Source organism: Heterodontus francisci, chromosome 24 (genome assembly GCF_036365525.1).
Source record: "Heterodontus francisci isolate sHetFra1 chromosome 24, sHetFra1.hap1, whole genome shotgun sequence".
Taxonomy (NCBI): Eukaryota; Metazoa; Chordata; class Chondrichthyes; order Heterodontiformes; family Heterodontidae; genus Heterodontus; species Heterodontus francisci.
Genome location: NC_090394.1, coordinates 81644852 through 81668595, shown reverse-complemented (window position 1 = coordinate 81668595; position 23744 = coordinate 81644852). Strand labels below are relative to the sequence as shown.

The 23744-nt window shown below is 47.2% G+C and overlaps 1 long non-coding RNA gene across 1 annotated transcript in view; it reads right to left on the bottom strand.

Moving 5' to 3' along the window:
* The window catches only part of LOC137383714 (uncharacterized), a 97516-nt gene extending 74242 nt beyond the window's left edge, over nt 1-23274 (bottom strand). The window contains exon 1 of the long non-coding RNA XR_010977441.1: nt 23209-23274. This is a non-coding gene — a long non-coding RNA (uncharacterized lncRNA). The remainder of the gene's footprint in view (nt 1-23208) is intronic.
* Between the last annotated feature and the right edge of the window lie 470 nt (nt 23275-23744).

The following is a 23744-nucleotide window of genomic DNA, read 5'->3' as shown; positions in this document are numbered from 1 at the left end:
ACTTCAACCTGAGGACCAGTCCTATCCTTTTCCATAACTATGTTGAAGCTAATAGAGTTATGGTCACTGGTCCCAAAGTGCTCCCCCACTGACGCAACAACCACCTGGGCATCCTCATTTCCTAAGAGGAGGTCGAGTGTAGCCCCTTCTCTAGTAGGGCCATCCACATCCTGCTTCAGAAAACTATCCTGGACACACTTAACAAATTGTTCCCCACTAAGGCAGTTGCAGTCAATATTAGGGAAGTTAAAATCACCTACTATTACAACCCTAAAATTCCTCCACCTATCTGTGATTTCCCTACCTATATGCTCCTCCACTTCCCTCTGACTATTCGGGGGGGCCTATAGTATAATCTCATCAAAGTGACCACCCCTTTCCTATTTCTAATTTCTACCTATATGGCCTCGCTGGACATTCTCCCCGGGATATCCTCTTTAAGTACTGCCGTGATGTCCTCCCTACCTTACCTGTAAGGCTTCTTGCAATAAAGTAAATGCAGTTTAGCCTATCAGACCTTCCACGCTCCCTGTCCTGCCCCTGCCCGGCCTGCCTACTGGACTTGCTTGCTTTAACCTCTACATTTGCCTCAACTATCTCATCGGAGAGACCACTACTTTGGGTCCCACCCCCCCTGCAAGACTAGTTTAAACCCTCCCGAGTAGTACCAGCAAACCTCCCCGCAAGGATATTGGTTCCCCTCCAGTTTAGATGCAACCTGTCATTCTTGTACAGGTCACCTCTGCACCAGAAGAAATCCCAATGATCCAAGTAGCTGAAGCCCTCCTGCCTACACCAACTCTTCAGCCACGCATTCATTTGCCTAATCCTCCTATTCCTACCCTCACTAGCATGTGGCACAGGGAGTAATCCTGAGATTTCAACCCTAGAGGTCCTGCTTTTTAACCTTCTGCCTAACTCCCTATATTCACTTTGCAGGACCTCATCTCTTTTCCTGCCGATGTTGTTAGCACCAATATGGACCATGACCTCTGGCTGCTCACCCTCCCCTTTCAGAATGTCCTGCAGCTGCTTCAAGACATCCTTGACCCTCGCACCAGGGAGGCAACGTACCATCCTGGAGTCTCGTTTGTGGCCACAGAAACGCCTATCTGCACCCCTTACGATAGAATCCCCCATCACTATAGCTGTTCCAACCCTTTTCCTCCCCTGCTGTGCAGTAGAGCCCTCCGTGGTGCCACTAACTTGGCTGTTGCTGCTTTCCCCCAACAGTATCCAAAGCGGTATATCTCTTTGAGAGGGGCTTGGCCACAGGGGACTCCTGCACTACCTGCCTGCGCCTACTGGATGTGAAGGGCGTTGCTTGTGAAGGGTGTTGAGTGTGAAGGGTGTTGGGTGTGAAGGGTGCTGAGTGTGTAGGGTGTTGGGTGTGTAAGGTGTTGAGTGTGTAAGGTATTGGGTGTGAAGGGTGTTGAATGTGTAGGGTGTTGAGTGTGTAGGGTGTTGGTGTGAAGTGTGTTGAGTGTGTGAGGTGTTGAGTGTGTAAGGTGTTGGGTGTGAAGGGTTTTGGGTGTGTAAGGTGTTGGGTGTGAAGGCTGTTGGGTGTGTAAGGTATTGGGTTTGAAACATGTTGAGTGTGTAAGGTGTTGGGTGTGAAGGGATATGGGTGTGTAAGGTGTTTGGTGTGAAGTGTGTTGGGTGTGTGAGGTGTTGGGTGTGAAATGTGTTGGGTGTGAAGGGTTTTGGGTGTGTAAGGTGTTGTGTGTGAAGGCTGGTGTGTGTGTAAAGTGTTAGGTTTTAAGTGTGTTGAGTGTGTAAGGTGTTGGGTGTGAAGGGTGTTGAGTGTGTAGGGCATTGGTTGTGAAGGGTTTTGTGTGTGTAAGATATTGGGTGTGAAGGGTGCTGGGTGTGTAGGGTGTTGAGTGTGTAAGGTGTTGGGTGTGTAAGATGTTGGGTGTGAAGGGTGTTGGGTGTGTAAGGTGTTGGGTGCATACAAAATTGGGTGTGTAAGGTGTTGGGTATGTAAGATGTTTGGTGTGAAGGGTGTTGGGTGTGGAAGTTGTTGGGTGTGTAAGGTGTTGGGTGTGAAGGGTGTTGGGTGTGTATGGTGTTGAGTGTGTATGGTGTTGAGTGTGTAAGGTGTTCGGTGTATAAGATGTTGTTTGTGAAGGGTGCTGAGTGTGTAAGGTGTTGGGTGTGTAAGAATTTGGGTGTGAAGGGTGTTGGGTGTGTAGGGTGTTGGGTGAGTAAGGTGTTGGGTTTGTAAGGTGTTGGGTGTGAACAGTGTTGGGTGTGAAAGGTGTTGGGTGTATAAGATGTTGGTTGTGAAGGGTGCTGAGTGTGTAAGGTATTGGGTGTGTAAGAATTTGGGTGTGAAGGGTGTTGGGTGTGTAGGGTGTTGGGTGAGTAAGGGGTTGGGTTTGTAAGGTGTTGGGTGTGAACAGTGTTGGGTGTGAAAGGTGTTGGGTCTGTAAGGTGATGGGTGTGAAGGGTTTTGGGTGTGTAAGGTGTTGGTTGTGAGGGTTTTGGGTGTGTAAGGTGTTGGGTGTGATGAGTGCTGGGTGTATAAGGTGTTTAGTGTGTAAGGTGTTGAGTGTGTAAGGTTTTGTGTGTGTACGGCTTTGGGTGTGATGGGTGTTGGGTGTTGAGGGTGTTGGGTGTGTAAGATGTTTGGTGTGAAGGGTTTTGGGTGTGAAGAGTGTTGGGTGTTTAGTATGTTTGGTGTGAAGAGTTTGGGGCGTGTAAGGGTTTGGGTGTGAAGAGTGTTGGGTGTGAAGGTTGTTGAGTGTGATGGGTGTGTAAGGTGTTGGGTGTGTAAGGTGTTGGATGTGGAAGGGTTTGGGTGTGAAGGGTGTTGAGTGTGTAGGGTGTTGAGTGTGTAGGGTGTTGGGTGTGAAGGGTTTTGGGTGTGTAAGGTGTTGGGTGTGAAGGCTGTTGGGTGTGTAAGGTATTGGGTTTGAAACATGTTGAGTGTGTAAGGTGTTGGGTGTGAAGGGATATGGGTGTGTAAGGTGTTTGGTGTGAAGTGTGTTGGGTGTGTGAGGTGTTGGGTGTGAAATGTGTTGGGTGTGAAGGGTTTTGGGTGTGTAAGGTGTTGGGTGTGAAGGCTGGTGTGTGTGTAAAGTGTTAGGTTTTAAGTGTGTTGAGTGTGTAAGGTGTTGGGTGTGAAGGGTGTTGAGTGTGTAGGGCATTGGTTGTGAAGGGTTTTGTGTGTGTAAGATATTGGGTGTGAAGGGTGCTGGGTGTGTAGGGTGTTGAGTGTGTAAGGTGTTGGGTGTGTAAGATGTTGGGTGTGAAGGGTGTTGGGTGTGTAAGGTGTTGGGTGCATACAAAATTGGGTGTGTAAGGTGTTGGGTATGTAAGATGTTTGGTGTGAAGGGTGTTGGGTGTGGAAGTTGTTGGGTGTGTAAGGTGTTGGGTGTGAAGGGTGTTGGGTGTGTATGGTGTTGAGTGTGTATGGTGTTGAGTGTGTAAGGTGTTCGGTGTATAAGATGTTGTTTGTGAAGGGTGCTGAGTGTGTAAGGTGTTGGGTGTGTAAGAATTTGGGTGTGAAGGGTGTTGGGTGTGTAGGGTGTTGGGTTTGTAAGGTGTTGGGTGTGAACAGTGTTGGGTGTGAAAGGTGTTGGGTGTATAAGATGTTGGTTGTGAAGGGTGCTGAGTGTGTAAGGTATTGGGTGTGTAAGAATTTGGGTGTGAAGGGTGTTGGGTGTGTAGGGTGTTGGGTGAGTAAGGGGTTGGGTTTGTAAGGTGTTGGGTGTGAACAGTGTTGGGTGTGAAAGGTGTTGGGTCTGTAAGGTGATGGGTGTGAAGGGTTTTGGGTGTGTAAGGTGTTGGTTGTGAGGGTTTTGGGTGTGTAAGGTGTTGGGTGTGATGAGTGCTGGGTGTATAAGGTGTTTAGTGTGTAAGGTGTTGAGTGTGTAAGGTTTTGTGTGTGTACGGCTTTGGGTGTGATGGGTGTTGGGTGTTGAGGGTGTTGGGTGTGTAAGATGTTTGGTGTGAAGGGTTTTGGGTGTGAAGAGTGTTGGGTGTTTAGTATGTTTGGTGTGAAGAGTTTGGGGCGTGTAAGGGTTTGGGTGTGAAGAGTGTTGGGTGTGAAGGTTGTTGAGTGTGATGGGTGTGTAAGGTGTTGGGTGTGTAAGGTGTTGGATGTGGAAGGGTTTGGGTGTGTACGGCTTTGGGTGTGATGGGCGTTGGGTGTGAAGGATGTTGGGTGTGAAGGTTGTTGGGTGTGTAGGGTGTTGGGTGTTGGGTGTTTAAGGTGTTTGGTGTGAAGAGTTTTGGGTGTGTAAGATGTTGGGTGTGAAGAGTGTTGGGTGTGAAGGGTGTTGTGTGTGTAAGGTGTTTGGTGTGCAGGGTGTTGAGTGTGAAGGGTGTTGGGTGTGTAAGGTGCTGGGTGTGGAAGGTTTTGGGTGTGTAGGGTGTTGGGTCTTCAGGGTGTACGGTGTGTAGGGTGTTGGGTCTTCAGGGTGTAGGGTGTGTAGGGAGTTGGGTGTGTAGGGTGTTGGGTGTGTAAGGTGTTGGTGTGTAAGGTGTTGGGTGTGTAGGTTGTTGGGTGTGTAAGGTGTTGGGTGTGAAGTGTGTTGAGTGTGTAAGGTGTTGGGCTTGAATGGTGTTGGGTGTGAAGGGTGTTGGGTGTGAAGGGTGTTGGGTGTGAAGGGTGTTGGGTGTATAAGGTGTTGGGTGTGCAGGGTGTTGATTGTGTAAGGTTTTGCGTGTGAGGGGTGTTGGGAGCGAAATGTGTTGGGTGCGAAGGGTATTGGGTGTGAAGGGTGTTGAGTGTGTAAGAACAAACAACAAAGAAGAATGAACAGTACAGCACAGGAACAGGCCATTCGGCCCTCCAGTCCTGCGCCGATCTTGATGCCTGCCTAAACTAAAACCTTCTGCACTTCCGGGGACCGTATCCCTCTATTCCCATCCTATTCATGTATTTGTCAAGATGTCTCTTAGACGTCGCTATCGTACCTGCTTCCACCACCTCCCCCGGCAACAAGTTCCAGGCACTCACCACCCTCTGTGTAAAGAACTTGCCCAGCACATCCCCTCCAAACTTTGCCCCTCGCCCCTTAAACCTATGTCCCCTAGTAACTGACTCCTCCACCCTGGGAAAAAGCTTCTGACTATCCACTCTGTCCTTGCCACTCATAACTTGGTAAACCTCTATCATGTCACCTCTACACCTCCGTCATTCCAGTGAAAACAATCCGAGTTTATCCAGCCTCTCCTCATAGCTAATGCCCTCCAGACCAGGCAACATCCTGGTAAACCTCTTCTGTACCCTCTCCAAAGCCTCCACGTCCTTCTGGTAGTGTGGTGACCAGAATTGCACGCAATTGTTGAGTGTGAAGGGTGTTGGGTGTGAAGGGTGTGTAAAGTTGTGTGTGTAAGGTGTTGGGTGTGTAAGTTGTTGGGTGTGAAGCGTGTTGAGTGCGAAAGATGTTGGGTGTGAAGGGTATTTTGTGTGTAGGGTGTGGTGTGCGTAGGGTGTGAAGGGTGTTGGGTGTGGAAGGTGTTGGGTGTGAAGGATGTTGTGGGTGTAAGGTTTTGAGTGTGAAGTGTGTTGGGTGTGATGAGTGTTGGGTGTATAAGGTGTTTAGTGTGTAAGGTGTTGGGTGTGTAAGGTTTTGAGCGTGTAAGGTGCTGTGTGTGAAGAGTGTTGGGTGTGTACGTTGTTGAATATGTCGTGTGTTCGGTGTGTAAAATGTTGAGTGTGTGAGGTGTTGAGTGTGAATAGTGTTGGGTGTGTAACCTGTTGGGTGTGTAAGTTGTTGGGTGTGTAAGGTGTGTGTGAACTGTGTTGGGTGCGAAAGGTGTTGGGTGTGTAAGGTGTTGGGCGTGTAAGGTGTTGGGCGTGTAAGGTGTTGGGTGTGTAAGGTGTTGGGTGTGTAAGGTGTTGGGCGAGTAAGGTGTTGAGTGTGAAGTGTGTTGTGTGTGAATGGTGTTGTGTCTGAATGGTGTTGGGTGTTCAGGGTGTTGAGTGTGAATGGTGTTGGGTATGTCAGGTGTTGGCTGTGTAAGGTGTTGTGCATGGAAGGTGTTGGGTTGTAAGGTGTTGGGCGTGAAGGGTGTTGGGTGTGAAGAGTGTTGGGTGTGAAGGATGTCGGTTGTGTCAGGTGTTCGGTGTGAAGGGTGTCGAGTGTGTAAGGTTTTGGGTCTGAAAGGTGTTAGGTGTGAAGGGTGTTGGGTGTGTAATGTGTTGGGTGTGAAGGGTGTTGGGTGTGTAAGGTGTTGGGTGTGTAAGTTGTTAGGTGTGAAGCGTGTTGAGTGTGTAAGATGTTGGGTGTGAAGGATGTTGTTGGTGTGAGGTTTTGAATGCGTAGGGTGTGATGAGTGTTGGGTGTATAAGGTGTTTAGTGTGAAAGGTGTTGGGTGTGTAAGGTTTTAAGCGTGTAAGGTGTTGTGTGTGAAGAGTGTTGGGTGTGTACATTGTTGAATATGTCGTGTGTTCGGTGTGTAAGATGTTGAGTGTGTGAGGTGTTGAGTGTGAATAGTGTTGGGTGTGTAAGCTGTTGGGTGTGTAAAGTGTTCGTTGTGTAAGTTGTTGGGTGTGTAGGGTGTTGGGTGTGTAAGGTGTTGTGTGTTAAGAGTGTTGGGTGTGTAAGGTGCTGGGTGTGTAAGGTGTTGGGTGTGTAAGGTGTTGGGTGTGTAGGTTGTTGGGTGTCTACGGTTTTGAGTGTGTAAGGTGTTGTGTGTGAAGAGTGTTGGGTGTGAACGGTGTTGAGTGTAAAGGGTGTGTAGGGTGTTGGGTTTGTAAGGTGTAGAGTGTGCAGGGTGTTGGGTGTGTCGGGTGTTGTGTGTGAACGGAGTTGGGTACGAATGGTGTTGGGTGTGTAAGGTGTTGGCTGTGAAGGGTGTTGGCTGTGAAGGGTGTTGGGTGTGAACGGTGTTGGGTGTGAACGGTTTTGGGTGTGTAAGGTGTTGGGTGTGAAGGATGTTGTGAGTGTAAGGTTTTGAGTGTGAAGGGTGTTGGGTGTGATGAGTGTTGGGTGTATAAAGTGTTTAGTGTGCAAGGTGTTGGGTGTGTAAGGTTTTGAGCCTGTAAGGTGTTGTGTGTGAAGACTATTGGGTGTGTACGTTGTTGAATATGTCATGTGTTTGGTGTGTAAGATGTTGAGTGTGTGAGGTATTGAGTGTGAACAGTGTTGGGTGTGTAAGCTGTTGGGTGTGTAGGGTGTTCGGTGTGTAAGCTGTTGTGTGTGTAGGGTGTTCAGTGTGTAAGTTGTTGGGTGTGTAAGGTGTTGGGTGTGTAAGGTGTTGGGTGTGTAGGTTGTTGGGTGTGTATGGTTCTGAGTGTGTAAGGTGTTGTGTGTGAAGAGTGTTGGGTGTGTAAGGTGTTGGGTGTGTAGGTTGTTGGGTGGGTACGGTTTTGAGTGTCTATGGTGTTGTGTGTGAAGTGTGTTGTGTGTGAACGTTGTTGAGTTTGAAGGGTGTGTTGGGTGTTGGGTGTGTAAGGTGTAGAGTGTGAAGGGTGTTGGGTGTGAATGGTGTTGGGTACGAACGATGTTGGGTGTGTAAGCTGTTGGCTGTGAAGGGTGTTGGGTGTGAACTGTGTTGGGTGTGTAAGGTGCTGGGTGTGGAAGGTGTTGAGTGTGAAGTGCGTGTAGGATGCTGGGTGTGGAAGGCATTAGAGTGAAGGGCATTGGATGTGTAAGGATTTGAGTGTGCAGGGTGTTGGGTATGTAGGATGTTAGGTGTGAAGGGTGTTGAGTGTTTCGGGTGTTGGGCGTGTAAGGTGTTGGGTGTGTAAGGTGTTGGGTGTGTAAGGTGTTGGGTGTGAACGGTGTTGGGTCTGAACGGTGATGGGTGTGAATGGTGATGGGTGTGTGAGGTGTTGAGCGTGTAATGTCTTGGGTGTGAAGGATGTTGGGTGCGAAAGTTGTTGATTGTGTAAGGTGTTAGGCGTGAAGGGTGTTGGGTGTGTATGGTGTTGGGTGTGTAAGGTGTTGGGTGTGTATGGTGTTGGGTGTGTAAGGTGTTGGGTGTGTAAGGTGTTGGGTGTGAAGGGGGTTGAGTGTGAAGGGTGTTGGGTGTGAACGGTTTTGGGTGTGTAAGGTGTTGAGCGGGTAATGTCTTGGATGTGAAGGATGTTGGGTGTGAAGGTTGTTGAGTGGGTAAGGTGTTGGGCGTGAAGGGTGTTGGGTGTGTAAGGTGTTGGGCATGTAAGGTGTTTGGGTGTGTAAGGTGTTGGGCGTGAAGGTGTTGGGAGTGTAAAATTTTGGGCTGGTAAGGTGTTGGGCCGGTAAGGTGTTGAGTTTGAAGTGTGAACAGTGCTGGGTGTGAAGGGTGTTGAGTGTGAAGGGTGTTGAGTGTGTAAGCTGTTGTCTGTGAAGGGTGTTGGGTGTGTAAGGTGCTGGGTGTGCAAGGTGTTGAGTGAGAAGTATGTGTAGGGTGTTGGGTGTGTAAGGCATTGGAGTGAAGTGTTGGTTGTGCAAGGTGTTGAGTGTGCAGGGTGTTGGGTATGTAGGGTGTTGGGTGGGAAGAGTGCTGAGTGTGTAGGGCGTTGGGTGTGGAAGGTGTTGGTTGTGTAATGTGTTGGATGTGTAAGTTGTGGGTGTGTAAGGTGTTGGGAGTGTAAATGTTGGGCTTGTAAGGTGTTGGACCTGTAAGGTGTTGAGTTTGAAGTGTGAATAGTGCTGGGTGTGAAGGGTGATGAGTGTGAAGGGTGTTGAGTATGTAAGCTGTTGGGTGTGAAGGGTGTTGAGTGTGTAAGGTGTTGGGTGTGAAGGGTGTTGGGTGTGAAGCACATTGAGTGTGTAAAGTGTTGGGTGTGAAGGGTGTTGGGTGTGTAAGGTGCTGGGTGTGCAAGGTGTTGAGTGAGAAGTATGTGTAGGGTGTTGGGTGTGTAAGGCATTGGAGTGAAGAGTGTTGGTTGTGCAAGGTGTTGAGTGTGCAGGGTGTTGGGTATTTAGGGTGTTGGGTGGGATGAGTGTTGAGTGTGTAGGGCGTTGGGTGTGTAAGGTGTTGGATGTGTAAGGTGTTGGGTGTGAACGGTGTTGGATGTGTAAGGTGTTGGGCATGTAAGGTGTTGGGCGTGAAGGGTGTTGTGTGTGAACGGTGTTGGGTACGAATGGTGTTGGGTGTGTAAGGTGTTGGGCGTGTAAGATTATGGGCATGTAAGGTGTTGGGCCTGTCAGGTGTTGAGTTTGAAGTGTGTTGAGTGTGAATGGTGTTGGGTGTGAAGGGTGTTGAGTGTGAAGGTTGTTGGGTGTGTAAGGTGTTGGGTATGTAAGGTGTTGGGTGTGAAGCCTGTTGAGTGTGAAGTGTGTTGGGTGTGAACAGTGTTGTGTGTGTAAGCTGTTGGGTGTGATGGTTGTTGGGTGTGTAAGGTGCTGGGTGTGCAAGGTGTGGAGTGTGAAGTGCATGTAGGGTGCTGGGTGTGGAAGGCATTGGAGTGAAGGGTTTTGGGTGTGTAAGGTGATGAGTGTGCAGGGTGTTGGGTGTGTAAGGTGTTGGGTGTGAAGCTTGTTGAGTGTGTAGGTTGTTGGGTGTGTACGGGTTTGGGTGTGTAAGGTGTTGTGTGTGAAGAGTGTTGGGTGTGAATGGTGTTGAGTGTGAAGGGTGTGTAGGATGTTGGGTTTGTAAGGTGTTGGGTGTGAAGGGTGTGTAAGGTGTTGGGTGTGTAAGATTATGGGCATGTAAGGTGTTGGGCCTGTCAGGTGTTGAGTTTGAAGTGTGTTGAGTGTGAATGGTGTTCGGTGTGAACAGTGTTGGGTACGAACGGTGTTGGGTATGTAAGGTGTTGGGTGTGTAAACTGTTGGGTGTGGAAGGCTTTGGGCGTCTCGGTTGTTGGGTGTGCAGGGTGTTGAGTGTGTAAGGTGTTGAGTGTGATGTTTGTTGAGTGTGAATGGAGATGGATGTGTAAAGTGTTGGGTGTGAAGTCGGTTGTTTGTGAAGGGTATTGAGTGTGCATGCAGATGGGTGTGAGGTGTGTTGGGTGTGTAAGGTGTTGGGTGTGAAGGGTGTTGGATGTCTAAGGTGCTGGGTTGCAATGTGTTGACTGTGAAGGATGTGTAGGGTGTCGTGTTATAAGGTGTTGGTCTGCAGGGTGTTGGGTGTGTAAGGTGTTGAATGTGAAGGGTGTTGGGTGTGTAGGGTGTTAGGTGTGAACGGTGTTGGGTTTGAACTGTTTTGTTTGTGCCAAGTGTTGAGTGTGTAAGGTGCTGAGTGTGTAAGGTGTTGGGTGTGAAGGGTATTGGGTGGGAAGGGTGTTGAGTGTGTAGGGTGTTGGGTGTGAAGGGCTTTGGTTCTTTAAGGTGTTGAGTGTGTAAGGTGTTGTGTGTGTAAGGTGTTGAGTGTGAAGGGTGCTGGGTGTGTAAGGTGTTGGGTGTGAAAGGTGTCGCGTGTGTAAGGTGTTGGGTGTGAAGCGTGTTGTGTGTTTCAGGTGATGGGTGTGGAAGGCTTTGGGTGTCTCGGGTGTTGGGTGTGCAGGGTGTAGGGTGTTTGGTGTGTAGGGTGTTGGGTGTGTAGTGTGTTGGGTGTGTAAGGTCTTGGGTGTGTAAGTCTTGGGAGTGTAAGGTCTTGGGTGTGAGGAGTGTTGGCTGTGATGAGTGTTGGGTGTGTATGGTGTTGGGTGTGAAGGGTGTTGAGTGTATAGCGTGTTGGGTGTGTAGGGTGTTGGGTGTGTAAGGTGTTGGGTGTGAACGGTGTTGGGTGTGAACAGTGTTGGGTGTGAACGGTTTTGCTTGTGCCAGGTTTTGAGCGTGTAAGGTGTTGGGTGTGAAGGGTATTGGGTGGGAAGGGTGTTGAGTGTGTAAGGTGTTGGGTGTGAAGGGCGTTGGTTCTGTAAGGTGTTGGGTGTGAAGTGTGTTGGGTGTGTAAGCTGTTGGGTGTTTAAGGTGTTGGGTGTGTCAGGGTTTGGGTGTGAGGGGTGTTTAGTGTGTCGGGTGTTGGGTTTGCAGGGTGTAGGTTGTGTAGGGTGTTGGGTATGTAATGGGTGGGTGTGTAAGGTCTTGGGTGTGTACAGTGTTGGGTATGTAAGGTGTTGGGTGTGAAGGGTTTTGAGTGTACAGCGTAATGGGTGTGTAAGGAGTTGGGTGTGTTAGGTGTTGGGTTTGTTAGGTGTTGGGTGTGTAGGGTGTTGGGTGTATAAGGTGTTGGGTGTGTAAGATATTGGGTGTGAACGGTGTTGAGTGTGTATGGTGTTGGGTGTGAAGGATGTTTAGTGTGAAGGGTGTTGGGTGTGTAAGGTCTTGTGTGTGTAGAGTGTTGGGTGTGTTGGGTATTGGGTGTGAAGGGTGTTGGTTGTGTAGGGTGTTGGATGTGAGGGGTGTTGGGTGTGTAAGATGTTTGTTGTGAAGGGTGTTGGGTTTGTAGTGTGTTGGGTGTTGAGGGTGTTGGCTATGTAATGTGTTGTGTGTGTAAGGTCTTGGGTGTGTAGAGTGTTGGGTGTGAGGGGTGTTAGGTGTGTAGGGTGTTGGGTGTGTAGGGTGTTGGGTGTGAAGGATGTTGAGTGTGTAGGGTGTTGGGTGTGTAGGATGTTGAGCGTGTAAGGTGTTGGGTGTGAAGGGTGTTGAGTGTAGAGTGTGATGGGAGTGTAGGGTGTTGGGTGTATAAGGTGTTGGGTGTGTAAGGTGTTGGGTGTGAATGGTGTTGAGTGTGTATGGTGTGAAGGGTGTTGAGTGTGAAGGGTGTTAGGTGTGTAAGGTCTTGGGTGTGTAGAGTGTTGGGTGTGAGGGGTGTTGGGTGTGTAGGGTGTTGGGTGTGAAGGATGTTTAGTGTGTAGGGTGTTGGGTGTGTAGGGTGTTGAGTGTGTAACGTGTTGGGTGTGTTGGGTATTGGGTGTGAAGGGTGTTGGTTGTGTAGGGTGTTGGATGTGAGGGGTGTTGGGTGTGTAAGATGTTTGTTGTGAAGGGTGTTGGGTTTGTAGTGTGTTGGGTGTTGAGGGTGTTGGCTATGTAATGTGTTGTGTGTGTAAGGTCTTGGGTGTGTAGAGTGTTGGGTGTGAGGGGTGTTAGGTGTGTAGGGTGTTGGGTGTGTAGGGTGTTGGGTGTGAAGGATGTTGAGTGTGTAGGGTGTTGGGTGTGTAGGATGTCGAGCGTGTAAGGTGTTGGGTGTGTAGGGTATTGTGTGTGAAGGTGTTGGGTGTGTTGGGTGTGAGGGGTGTTGGGTGTGTAAGGTGTTGGGTGTGAAGGGTGTTGGGTGTGTAACATGTTGGGTGTGTAAGGTGTCGGGTGTGAAGTGTGTTGGGTGTGAAGCGTGCTGAGTGGGTAAAGTGTTGTTGTGTAGGGTGTTGGGTGTGTCAGGCGTTGAGTGTGTTAGGTGTTGGGTGTGAAGGTTGTTGAGTGTGTAAGGTGCTGGGTGTGAAGAGCGTTGGGTGTGTAAGTTGTTGATTGTGAAAGGTGTTGGGTGTGAAGTGTGTTTGGTGTGTAAGGTGTTGGGTATATAAGGTGTTGGGTGTGAAGGGTTTTGAGTGTAGAGTGTGATGGGTGTGTAAGGAGTTGGGTGTGTTAGGTGTTGGGTTTGTTAGGTGTTGGGTGTGAATGGTGTTGAGTGTGTAGGGTGTTGTGTGTGAAAGTAGTTGAGTGTGTAAGGTGTTGGATGTGAAGGGAGTTGGGTGTGTATGGTGTTGGGTGTGAAGGGTGTTGATTGTGTTTGATGTTGGCTGTGAAGTGTGTTGAGTGTGTATGGTGTTGGGTGTGTTAGCTGTTGGGTGTGAAGTGTGTTGAGTGTGTGTGGTGTTGGGTGTGAAGGATGTTGGGTGTGTAAGGATTTGGGTATGAAGGGTGTTGAGTGTTTAAGGTGTTGGGCGTAAATGGTGTTGGGTGTGAGTCTGTTGGGTGTGAAGGGTTCTGGGTGTCAAGTGTGTTGAGTGTGTAAGGTGTTGGTGTGAAGGGTGTTGAGTGTGTAAGGTGTTGGATGTGAAGGGTGTTGAGTGTGTAAGGTGTTGGGTGTGAAGCGTATTGGATGTGTATGGTGTTGGGTGAGAAGGGTGTTGAGTGTGTGAGGGTTTGGGTATGAAGGGTGTTGAGTGTTTAAGGTTGGGCGTGAATGGTGTTGGGTGTGAAGGGTGTTGGGTGTGAAGTGTGTTGAGTTGGTGAGGTGTTGGGTGTGAAGGGTTTTGATTGTGTAAGTTGTTGGGTATGAAGGGTCTTGGGAGTGACGTGTGTTGGGTGTGAAGGGTGTTGGGTGTGAAGTGTGTTGAGTTGGTGAGGTGTTGGGTGTGAAGGGTTTTGATTGTGTAAGTTGTTGGGTATGAAGGGTCTTGGGAGTGACGTGTGTTGGGTGTGAAGGGTGTTGGGTGTGAAGTGTGTTGGAAGTGCAAGGTGTTGGGTATGAACGATGTTGAGTGTGTAAGTGTTGGGTGTGAAGGGTGTTGGGTGTGAAGGGTGTTGGGTGTGTAAGGTGTTTGGTTTGAAGGGTTTTGAGTGTGTAAGGTGTTGGGTGTGAAGGGTGTTGGGTGTGAAGGGTGTTGGGTGTGTAAGGTGTTGGGTGTGAAGGGTGTCGGTTGCGTAAGGTATTCAGTGTGAAGGGTGTCGAGTGTTTAAGGTGTTGGGTGTGAAGGGTGTTGAGTGTTTAAAGTTTTGGTTGTGAAGGGGGTTGTGTGTGAAGGGTATTGAGTGTGCATGTTGATGGGTATGAAGTGTGTTGGGTGTGTAAGGTGCTGGGTGTGCAAGGTGTTGAGTGTGAAAGGTGTGTAGGGTGTTGTGTTTGTAAGGTGTTGGGTGTGAACGGCGTTGGGTGTGAACGGTGTTGGTTGTGAACGGTTTTGAGTGTGTAAGGTGTTGGGTGTGAAGAGTGTTGGGTGTGTTTGGTGTTTTGTGGAAGGGTGTTGGGTGTGAACTTGAAGGACTATAGGCATAATCGCATTGATTAAGTAGAATATGGAAATTATTCGTGTTTTATGCCTTTAGAGTTAAAGATTGAATAAATGATGAGTTTTCAGAGCTCACTGATGTCCCCCTTTAACATGGTAAAGTTAAGCATTTCAAGGCCTCTGTTTGAATAGAATCTCTGTTACCAGGGGCTTGGGAGATAAACACATACATTGAAATATCCTGTTTGACCTCAGTAAGAGGTAGCAATAAAATGTAATTAGTTTATGCGTTTATTGTTCAGACAACCGGGTGTTGGGTGTGTAGGGTGTTGGGTGTGTAGGGCATTGAGTGTGCAGTGTGTTGGGTGTGCAGGGTATTGAGTGTGCAGTGTGTTGGGTGTGAAGGGTGTTGAGTGTGTAGGGTTTTGAGTGTGTAGGTTGTTGAGTGTGTCGATTGTTGAGTGTGTAGGTTGTTGCGTGTACATTGTGTTGAGTGTGCAGGATATTGAGACGCAGTGTGTGGAGAGTGCAGTGTGTTGAGAGTGTAGGGTGTTGAGTCTGCAGTGTGTTGAGTGTGCAGTGCGCTGAGAGTGCAGTGTGTTGAGTGTGTAGGGTGTTGAGTGTGTAGGGTGTTGAGGGTGTAGGACATTGAGGGTGTAGGGTATTGAGTGTGTAGGGTATTGAGTGTGCAGTGTGTTGAGTGTGCAGTTCGCTGGGAGTGCAGTGTATTGAGTGTGTAGGGTATTGAGTGTGTAGGGTATTGAGTGTATAGGGTATTGAGTGTGCAGTGTATTGAGTGTGTAGGGTGTTGAGGGTGTAGGACATTGAGGGTGTAGGGTATTGAGTGTGTAGGGTATTGAGTGTGCAGTGTGTAGGGTGTTGAGTGTGTAGGGTGTTGAGTGTGTAGGGTATTGAGTGTGCAGTGTGTAGGGTGTTGAGTGTGTAGGGTATTGAGTGTGTTGGCTGTTGAGCGTGCAGGGTGTTACGAGTTCACAGGACAACAGTCTTGCTTGTACTGTGTCTTTACTGAATTGTCTTGTGATGACTGCCTGCAGTAAGTGCCTCATGGTAGAGGTCACATGACTATGGCAAGCCAAGAGGCACATTAGTGCAGTATTGCATTTCTATCCCAAGCATCCCCCTTTCCAAACAAAAAAATTTGCATGCATTATCATTGACACTGTGAGTTGCCCAAGTTACCCACTATTCATACAACTGTTCTCATGCATTAGTAGCTCGTCATTCTTGTTAGCCTCTGCACGTGAATTTCACACCTCGTCTTTAAATCCTGTCGGTCTTTTAATGGCGCGTGTGTAACATCCCAGTATTAGCTGTAAGTCAGGAAATGGAAGGGAGGAGGAACTCAAGAAAATTACAATCACCAGGGAAGTGGTACTGAACAAATTGTTGGAGCTGCGGGCTTACAAGTCCCCGGGTCCTGATAGACTTCATCCTAGGGTGTTAAGTGGTTAGTGAGATAGTTGATGCATTAGTTTTAATTTTCCAAAATTCGCTAGATTTGGGGAAGGTTCCTTTAGATTGGAAAATAGCGAATGTAACTCCTTTATTCAAAAAGGTAGGGAGACAGAAAGCAGGAAACATCCGGCCAGTTAGCTTAACATCTGTCTTAGGAAAATGTTAGAAGCTATTCTTAAAGATGTTATAGCAGGGCATTTAGAAAAATTCACGGTAATCAGGCAGAGTCAACATGGTTTTATGAAAGGGAAACCATGTTTAACCAATTTATTGGAGTTCTTTGAGGGAGTTACATGTGCTGTGGATAAAGGGGAACCGGTGGATGTATTGCACTTAGATTTCCAGAAGACATTTGATAAGGTGCCATATCAAAGGTTATTGCAGAAAATAAAAGCTCGTGGTGCAGGGGGTAACATATTGACATGGATAGAAGATTGGTTAGCTAACAGGAAACAGAGAGTAGGCACAAATGGGTCATTTTCTGCTTGGCAAGATGTAACGAGTGGTGTGCCACAGGGATTTGTGCTGGGCCTTAACTTTTTGCAATTTATATAAATGACTTAGATAAAGGGACCGAAGGTATGGTTGCTAAATTTGCTGATGACACAAAGAGAGGTAGGAAAGTAAATTGTGAAGAGCACATCGGGAGGCTGCAAAGGGATATAGATAGGTTAGGTGAGTGGGCAAATACCTGGCAAATGGAGTATAATGTGGGAAAGTGGGAAATTGTCCACTTTGGCAGGAAGAATAAAAAAGAAGCGAGGGATTGCAGAGCTCTGAGATGCAGAGGGATCTGGGTGTCCTAGTGCATGAATCACAAAAGGTTAGTATGCAGGCACAGCACGTAATTAAGAAAGCTAATAGAATATTATTGTTTATTGCGAGGGGAATTGAATACAAAAGTAGGGAGGTAATGCTTCAGCTATACACATCTGGAGTACTGTGTACAGTACTGATCTTATTTAAGGAAGGATGTAAATGCGTTGGAGGCAGTACAGAGAAGGTTTACCAGACTAATACCTGGAATGGGTGGGTTGGCTTATGAGGAAAGATTGGACAGGCTAGGCTTGTATCCACTGGAATTTAGAAGAGTAAGAGGTGACTTGATTGAAACATACAAGATCCTGAGGGATCTTGACAGGGTGGATGTGAAAAGGATGTTTCCCTTTGTGGGAGAATCTCAAACTAGGGGTCACTGTTAAAAATAAGGGGTCGCCCAATTAAGACAGAGATGAGGAGAATTTGTTTCTCTCAGAGGGTCATGAGTCTTTGGAATCCTCTTCCTCAAAAGGCAGTGGAAGCACAGTCTTTGAATATTTTTAAGGCAGAGCTAGATAGATTCTTGATAAGCAAGGGGGTGAAAGGTTATCGGGGGTAGGTGGAAATGTGGAGTAATCAGTTCAGCCATGAACTTATTGAATGGCGAAGCAGGCTCGAAGAGCCAAGTGGTCTACTCCTGCTCCTAATTCGTATGTTCGTATATGTGCGTTGTCGTTGGCTGTTCATCTAGGTAATTTTCTTTCTCCAGGGAGTGTCGTTCCTGTGTCACTTCTTGTTGCCATGGTAACTGTTGTTCCATTTCCATTGTTGGGATGCTGTGGACCTCTGGGACTGATGGTTGTTCTGTGGTCTGTGCAGATGCTGAGTTCACATCTTCCTGATTGGCTGCCTGCTTTGATGGAACAGCTTCTCCAGTTGTGCAACAGTATATCTGGTCGTTCACTTCCACTGCATATGATCGAGATGACAACTGCTCTACGCAGGTCCCACGTTGCCACTTGGGCTGACTCTTGTTGTGAGCGTTGAAGGCTTCTCCCTACTGGCTCTCCAATGCTCAGTTCTGGCAATTGTTTGGCAGTTTTGTCAAAATGAAATTTGGCTTTCTGCCAGTTCACCTTGATTTTGTTACTCACGCCTGTTACTACCTTCTGGCTTCAGTAGCTTTTTTGCTATTGGAAGAATAGTTTGGGGTGTAGCGTGACATTAGTGTTTGTACTGGACTACTTTCCATGCCTTCAGTAGATGTGTTTCTCCACTCGAGGATTGCCTTGTATACTTCAGTGCTGGATTTGCTTGCTTTTTTTTGATTCCTTTGGTAATTATCACTGCTGCCTCAGCCTTTCCATTTGACTGGGGATAGTGTGGAGATGATGTATGGTGTTGAATCTCCAAGTCCTTTATGAAGCGGCTGAATTCTTCACTCGTGAACCGAGGGCCATTGTCGGTCATCACAATGTCTGGAATGCCGTAACGACCAAAGTGTGCTTTCTGGCATTCTACAATCTCACTGGGCTACCTCCCAGTAGTCAGATTAGCAGTCTACGGTGACAAGATAATCAGTTCCTGCGAGGGTGAAGAGCTTTACTCCAAGATTCATTCATGGTCTGTTTGGGATGTCATGTGTGATCAGTGGCTCTTTACCTTGCTTAGCTTGGTGCATGTTACACGCACTGCACTGGCTGATTTCATTGCCCATGTTTGGCCAGTAGAGCACTTCTCTCGCATTCCTCAGACTCGACTCAATTCCTTGGTGGTTTGCATGGATGCGCTTTAGCATCTCTCCTCTCAACTCTTTAGGGATAATGACTCTATTTCCTTTGCACAAGATGCCATCTTGGGCTGTCAATACATCTCTGTATGCCCTATATGCTTTTGTGACTACAGGAGTGTCCTTGATGCCTTCAAGCCATCCTTTCATCACTACATCAAGGGGTGAAAGGTTATCGGAGGCAGGTGGAAATGTGGAGTAATCAGTTCAGCCATGAACTTATTGAATGGCGGGGCAGGCTCGAAGGGCCGAGCGGCCTACTCCTGCTCCTAATTCATAGGTTCGTAGGGATGTATGTACTTTTTGCAATACTTGGAGAGTTGGATCTTGTTGGGTAGTTCGCTTGATTTGAGCAAGGTGCATGTCAGTCAGATTCAATGGGCTGGATTTTAACAAGCCACGATGGCAACACAATATCATTGCTAGAACAGAAACTTGGCTTAAAGAAGGGCAAGAATGGCAGCTCAAAATCCCTGGATATAGTATTTTCAGGCGGGATAGAAAAAAGGAGAGACGGTGGCACAATTAGTTAAGGAATCAATAACAGCTTTGAGGACGGATGATATGCTAAATAAATCATCAAACAAGGCCATATGGGGTGGAGCTCAGAAATAAAAAAGGGGCATCCACATTACTAGGAGTGTACTATAGACCCCCAAATACCGAGAGGGAGATAGAAGAACAAATATGTAGGCAAATTTCTGAATGCATAAACTAAAGGGCAATAATAGTTGGGGATTTCAACTACCCCAATATCAATTGGGATACAAACTGTGTGAAGGGCACAGAGGGCACAAAATTCTTGAACTGCATTCAAGAGAACTTTTTTAGCCAGCACGTAACTAACCCAACAAGAGGCGGCACAATTCTAGATTTATTCTTCAGTAATGAAGCTGGGCAAGTGGATGAAGTAACAGTGGGTGACCATTTTGGAGATAATGACAATAATACAGTTAGTTTTAGCATAATCATGGAAAAGGACAAAGATGAAACAGGATTAAAAGTTCTAAATTGGGGGAATGCAAATTTTACGAAACTGAGAGGTGACCTGGCGAAAGTGGATTGGATACAGCTACTTGAAGGAAAATCAATGGCAAACCAGTGGGAAGCATTCAAAAGTGAGATACTACAGGCACAGTGTAGGCATGTCCCCACAAAGATTAGGGGTGGTATTGCCAAATCTAGAGCTGGTTATCTAGAAGCTTACAGGGTAAGTTAAAACAGAAAAAGCAAGCTTAACGATCACAAAAAACTTAATGCTTCAGAAAGCCGAGAAGAATATGGAAAGTGCAGGGGTGAAGTAAAAAAGGAAATTAGGAAAGCCAAGAGAGGACATGAAAAATTATTGGCAGGTAAAATCAAGGAAACGCAGAAGATGTTTTATCAGTATATTAATAGCAAGGGGATAACTAAGGAAAGGGAGGGCCGATCAGAGATGTAAAAGGGAACTTATGTGTGGATGCAGAAGATGTGGACAGGGTTCTTAATGAATTTTTTGTCTCTGTCTTCACAGAGAGGGTTGATGTAGACATTAGAGTCATAGAGTCATAGTCATAGAGTTATACATGACAGAAACAGGCCCTTCGGCCCATCGTGTCTGTGCCAGCCATATATCACCCAACTATTCTAATCCCATATTCCAGCACATGGCCCGTAGCCCTGTATGCTATGGCATTTCAAGTGCTCATCTAAATACTTCTTAAATGTTGTGAGGATTCCTGCCTCTACCACGGCTTCAGGCAGTGTGTTCCAGATTCTAACCACCCTCTGGGTGAAAAAATGTTTCCTCAAATCCCCTCTAAACATCCTGCCCCTTACCCTAAACCTATGCCCCCTAGTTCTTGACCCCTCCACTAAGGGAAAAAGTTTCCTTCTATCTAACCTATCAATGCCCCTCATAATCTTGTACACCTCAATCATGTCGCCCCTCAGTCTTTCTGCTCTAAGGAAAACAACCCTAGCCTTCTCAGTCTCTCTTCTTAGCTGAAATGCTCCAGCCCAGGCAACATCCTCTGCATCCTCTGCAGTGCAATCACATCCTTCCTATAATGTGGTGACCAGAACTGTACACAATACTCCAGCTGTGGCCTAACTAGCTTTTTTATATAGCTCCATCATAACCTCCCTGCTCTTATACTCTATGCCTCGGCTAATAAAGGCAAGTATCCCATATGCCTTCCTAACCACCTTATCTACCTGTGCTGCTGCCTTCAGTGATCTATGGACAAGTACATCAAGGTCCTTCTGACTTTCTGTACTTCCTAGGGTCCTACCATCCATTGTGTATTCCCTTGCCTTGTTAGTCCTCCAAAAATGTATTACCTCACACTTCTCAAGATTAAATTCCATTTGCCACTGCTCCGCCCATCTTACCAGCCCATCTATATCATCCTGTAATCTAAGGATTACCTCCTCACTATTTACAACACCACCAATTTTTGTGTCATCTGCGAACTTACTGATCATACCTCCTATATTCACATCTAAATCACGAATGTATACTACAAACAGCAAGGGTACCAGCACCAATCCTTGTGGTACACCACCGGTCACAGGCTTCCAATCGCAAAAACATTACCCTCTGTTTCCTGCCACGAAGCCAATTTTGAATCCAATTTGCCAAATTGCCCTGGATCCCATGGGCTCTTACCTTCTTAACCAATCTCCCATGTGGGACCTTATCAAAAGCCTTACTGAAGTCCATGTTGACTACATCTACTGCTTTACCCTCATTGAGGCATCTAGTCACCACATCAAAAAATTCAGTCAAGTTAGTTAGACACGATCTCCCTCTGACAAAGCCATGCTGACTATCCCTGATTAATCCCTGCCTCTCCAAGTGGAAATTGATCCTGTCCCTCAATATTTTCCCAACCACTGATGTTAGACTCACCGGCCTGTAATTATCTGGTTTATCCCTACTACCTTTCTTGAATAATGGTACAACATTCGCTGTCTTCCAGTCCTCTGGTACCTCCCCTGTGGCCAGAGAGGAGTTGAAAATTTGTGTCAAAGCCCCTGCTATCTCTTCCCTTGCCTCACATAACAACCTGGGATACATCTCATCTGAGCCTGAGGATTCATCCACTTTTAAGCCTGCTAAAACAGCTAATATTTCCTCCCTTTCAATGCTAATATGTTCAAGTATATCACAATCCAGCCCGCCAGTGTTTTTTCATGATCCCTCTTCGCGCTCCTAATTACCTTTTTAAGTGTCACCCGACACTTTCTATACTCCTCTAGTGCCTCCGCTGTTTTCAGTGCCTGGGATCTGCCGTAAGCCTCCTCTTTTTTTCCTGATCCAATCCTCTATATCCCTTGACATCCAGGGTTCCCTGAGCTTGTTAGTCCTACCCTTCACCTTAACGGGTACATGTTGGCTCTGAACTCTCACTATTTCCTCTTTGAATGACTCCCACTGATGTGATGTAGACTTTCCTACAAGTAGCTGCTCCCAGTCCACTTTGGCCAGATCCTGTTTTATCATATTGAAATCGGCCTTCCCCCAATTCAGTGCCTTTATTTCTGGTCCATCATTGTCCTTTTCCATAACTACCTTAAATCTTACAGAGTTATGGTCACTATCCCCGAAATACGCCCCCACTGACACTTCTACCACTTGTCTGGCTTCATTCCCTAGGATTAGGTCCAGTCCTGCCCTTCCCTTGTAGGACTTTCTACATACTGGCTCAAAAAGCTCTCCTGTATGCACTTTAAGAATTCTGCCCCCTTTAAGCCTTTTGCACTAAGACTATCCCAGTTAATATTGGGGAAGTTGAAATCCCTGACTATTATTACACTATTATTTTTATGCCTCTCAGAGATTTGCCCACATATCTGCTCCTCTATCTCTTCCTGACTGTTTGGCGGCCTGTAGTACACTCCCCGCCAAGTGATTGCCCCCTTTTTGTTTTTAAGCTCTACCTGTATGGCCTCATTTAAGGAGCCTTCTAAGATGTCATCCCTTCTTACTGCAGTAATTGACTCCTTGATCAACAGTCCAATGTCACCTCCTCTTTTACCTCCTCCCCTGTCATGCCTGAAGATTCTATACCCTGGAATATTGAGCTGCCAGTCCTGTCCCTCCCTCAACCATGTCTCTGTGATAGCAATAATATCATAATGCCATGTGCTAATCATCACCCTCAATTCATCTGCCTTACTAGTAAGACTCCTTGCATTGAAATAGATGCAATCCCACCTTGCATTTTTCCCTTGTGCCTTAACAGGTCTATATTTGCTCTGCCTTCCAGACTGACTCCCTCTCTGTTCTATATTACCCCCTACTGTACCTCCACTCTGTATCCCATCCCCCTGCCAAATTAGTTTAAACCCCCCCCCCCCCGCCCGCCAACAGAACTAGCAAATCTCCCAGCAAGGATGCTTTTCCCATTCCGGTTCAGGTGCAACCCATCCAACTTTTACAGGTCCCACCTTTGCCAGAAACAGACCCAGTGATCCAGGAAACTAGAGCCCTTCCTCCTGCACCATCTACTCAGCCACGCATTCATCTGCTCTTACCTCCTATTCCTATACTCACTAGCACGTGGCACCGGGAGTAATCCAGAGATTACAACCTTAGAGGTCCTGCTTTTTAATCTGCTACCTAGCTCCCTAAATTCTTGTTGCAGGACCTCATTCCTTTTTCTACCTATGTCGTTGGTACCAATGTGTACCATGACCTCTGGCTGCTCCCCCTCCCCCTTCAGAATGTCCTGCAGCGGCTCCGAGACATCCTTGACCCGAGCAACAGGGAGGAAACATATCATCCTGGAGTCACGTTTATGGCCACAGAAACGCCTATCTGTACCCCTTACGATAGAATCCCCTATCACTATAGTTTTTCCACTCCTTTTTCCTTCCCTGCTGTGCAGCAGAGCCATTCTTGGTGCCACGGACCTGGCTGTTGCTGCTTTCCCCTGGGAGGTCATCCCCCCCAACTTTATCCAAAGCGGTATATCTGAGAGGGGGATGGCCACAGGGGACTCCTGCACTACCTGCCTGCGCCTGGTGGTTACCCATCCCTTTTCTACCTGTGCTGCCATTACCTGCGGTGTGACCACCTCTCTAAACGTGCTATACACGACGTCCTCAGCATCACAGATGCTCCACCCGTAGCTCTAGTTCCATAATGCGGGTAATCAGTAGCTGCAGATGGATACACTTCCTGCACACATGGTCGTCAGGGACACTGGAAGCATCCCTGATTTCCCACATAGTGCAGGAGGAGCATATCACGGGGCTGAGCTCTCCTGCCATGACTTTCCTTTAAATTAATTTGGTTACTCCCTTTAAAAAATACTAATTACACTCGGGGTCTTGTTCTACTCCAAACACTACCCAGTACAATCTAAAGTCCTTAATAAATTACTCTAATTTATGTAGAACTACTTACCTTATCACTTGAGGCTTTTTAAAAAAAACTTCCCTTTTTTAAACAATTTAAATGCACTAAAAGCTGTTACTTACCCAACCAATCACCATGCAGAATTCCCGTGATGTCACTGTAAGTTTGTTTTTCTTTTTTCGAGGCTCAGTGCGTGCTGAGAGACACAGGGAGTGTGCTGCCACTCCGGATCAGGTTACACGCAGGTCTGCCAGCCACCGCTCCGCTCTGCTCCAGGTAAGTGTAGTTAAAGAGGAATGTGAAATATTAGAACATAGAACATAGAACAGTACAGCACAGTACAGGCCCTTTTGCCCACGATGTTGTGCCGAACCTTTAACCTACTCAAGATCTAAGTAACTGCCTACCCTTCATTCTACTATCATCTATGTACCGATCCAAGAGTCGCTTAAATGCCCCTAATGTATCTGCTTCTACTACCACCGCTGGCAGCGCATTCCACGCACCCACCACTCTCTGTGTAAAGAACCTACCTCTGACATCTCCCCGAAACCTTCCTCCAATCACCCTAAAATTATGCCCTCTGGTGATAGCCCTTTCCACCCTGGGAAAAAGTCTCTGACTATCCACTCTATCTATGCCTCTCATCATCTTGTAC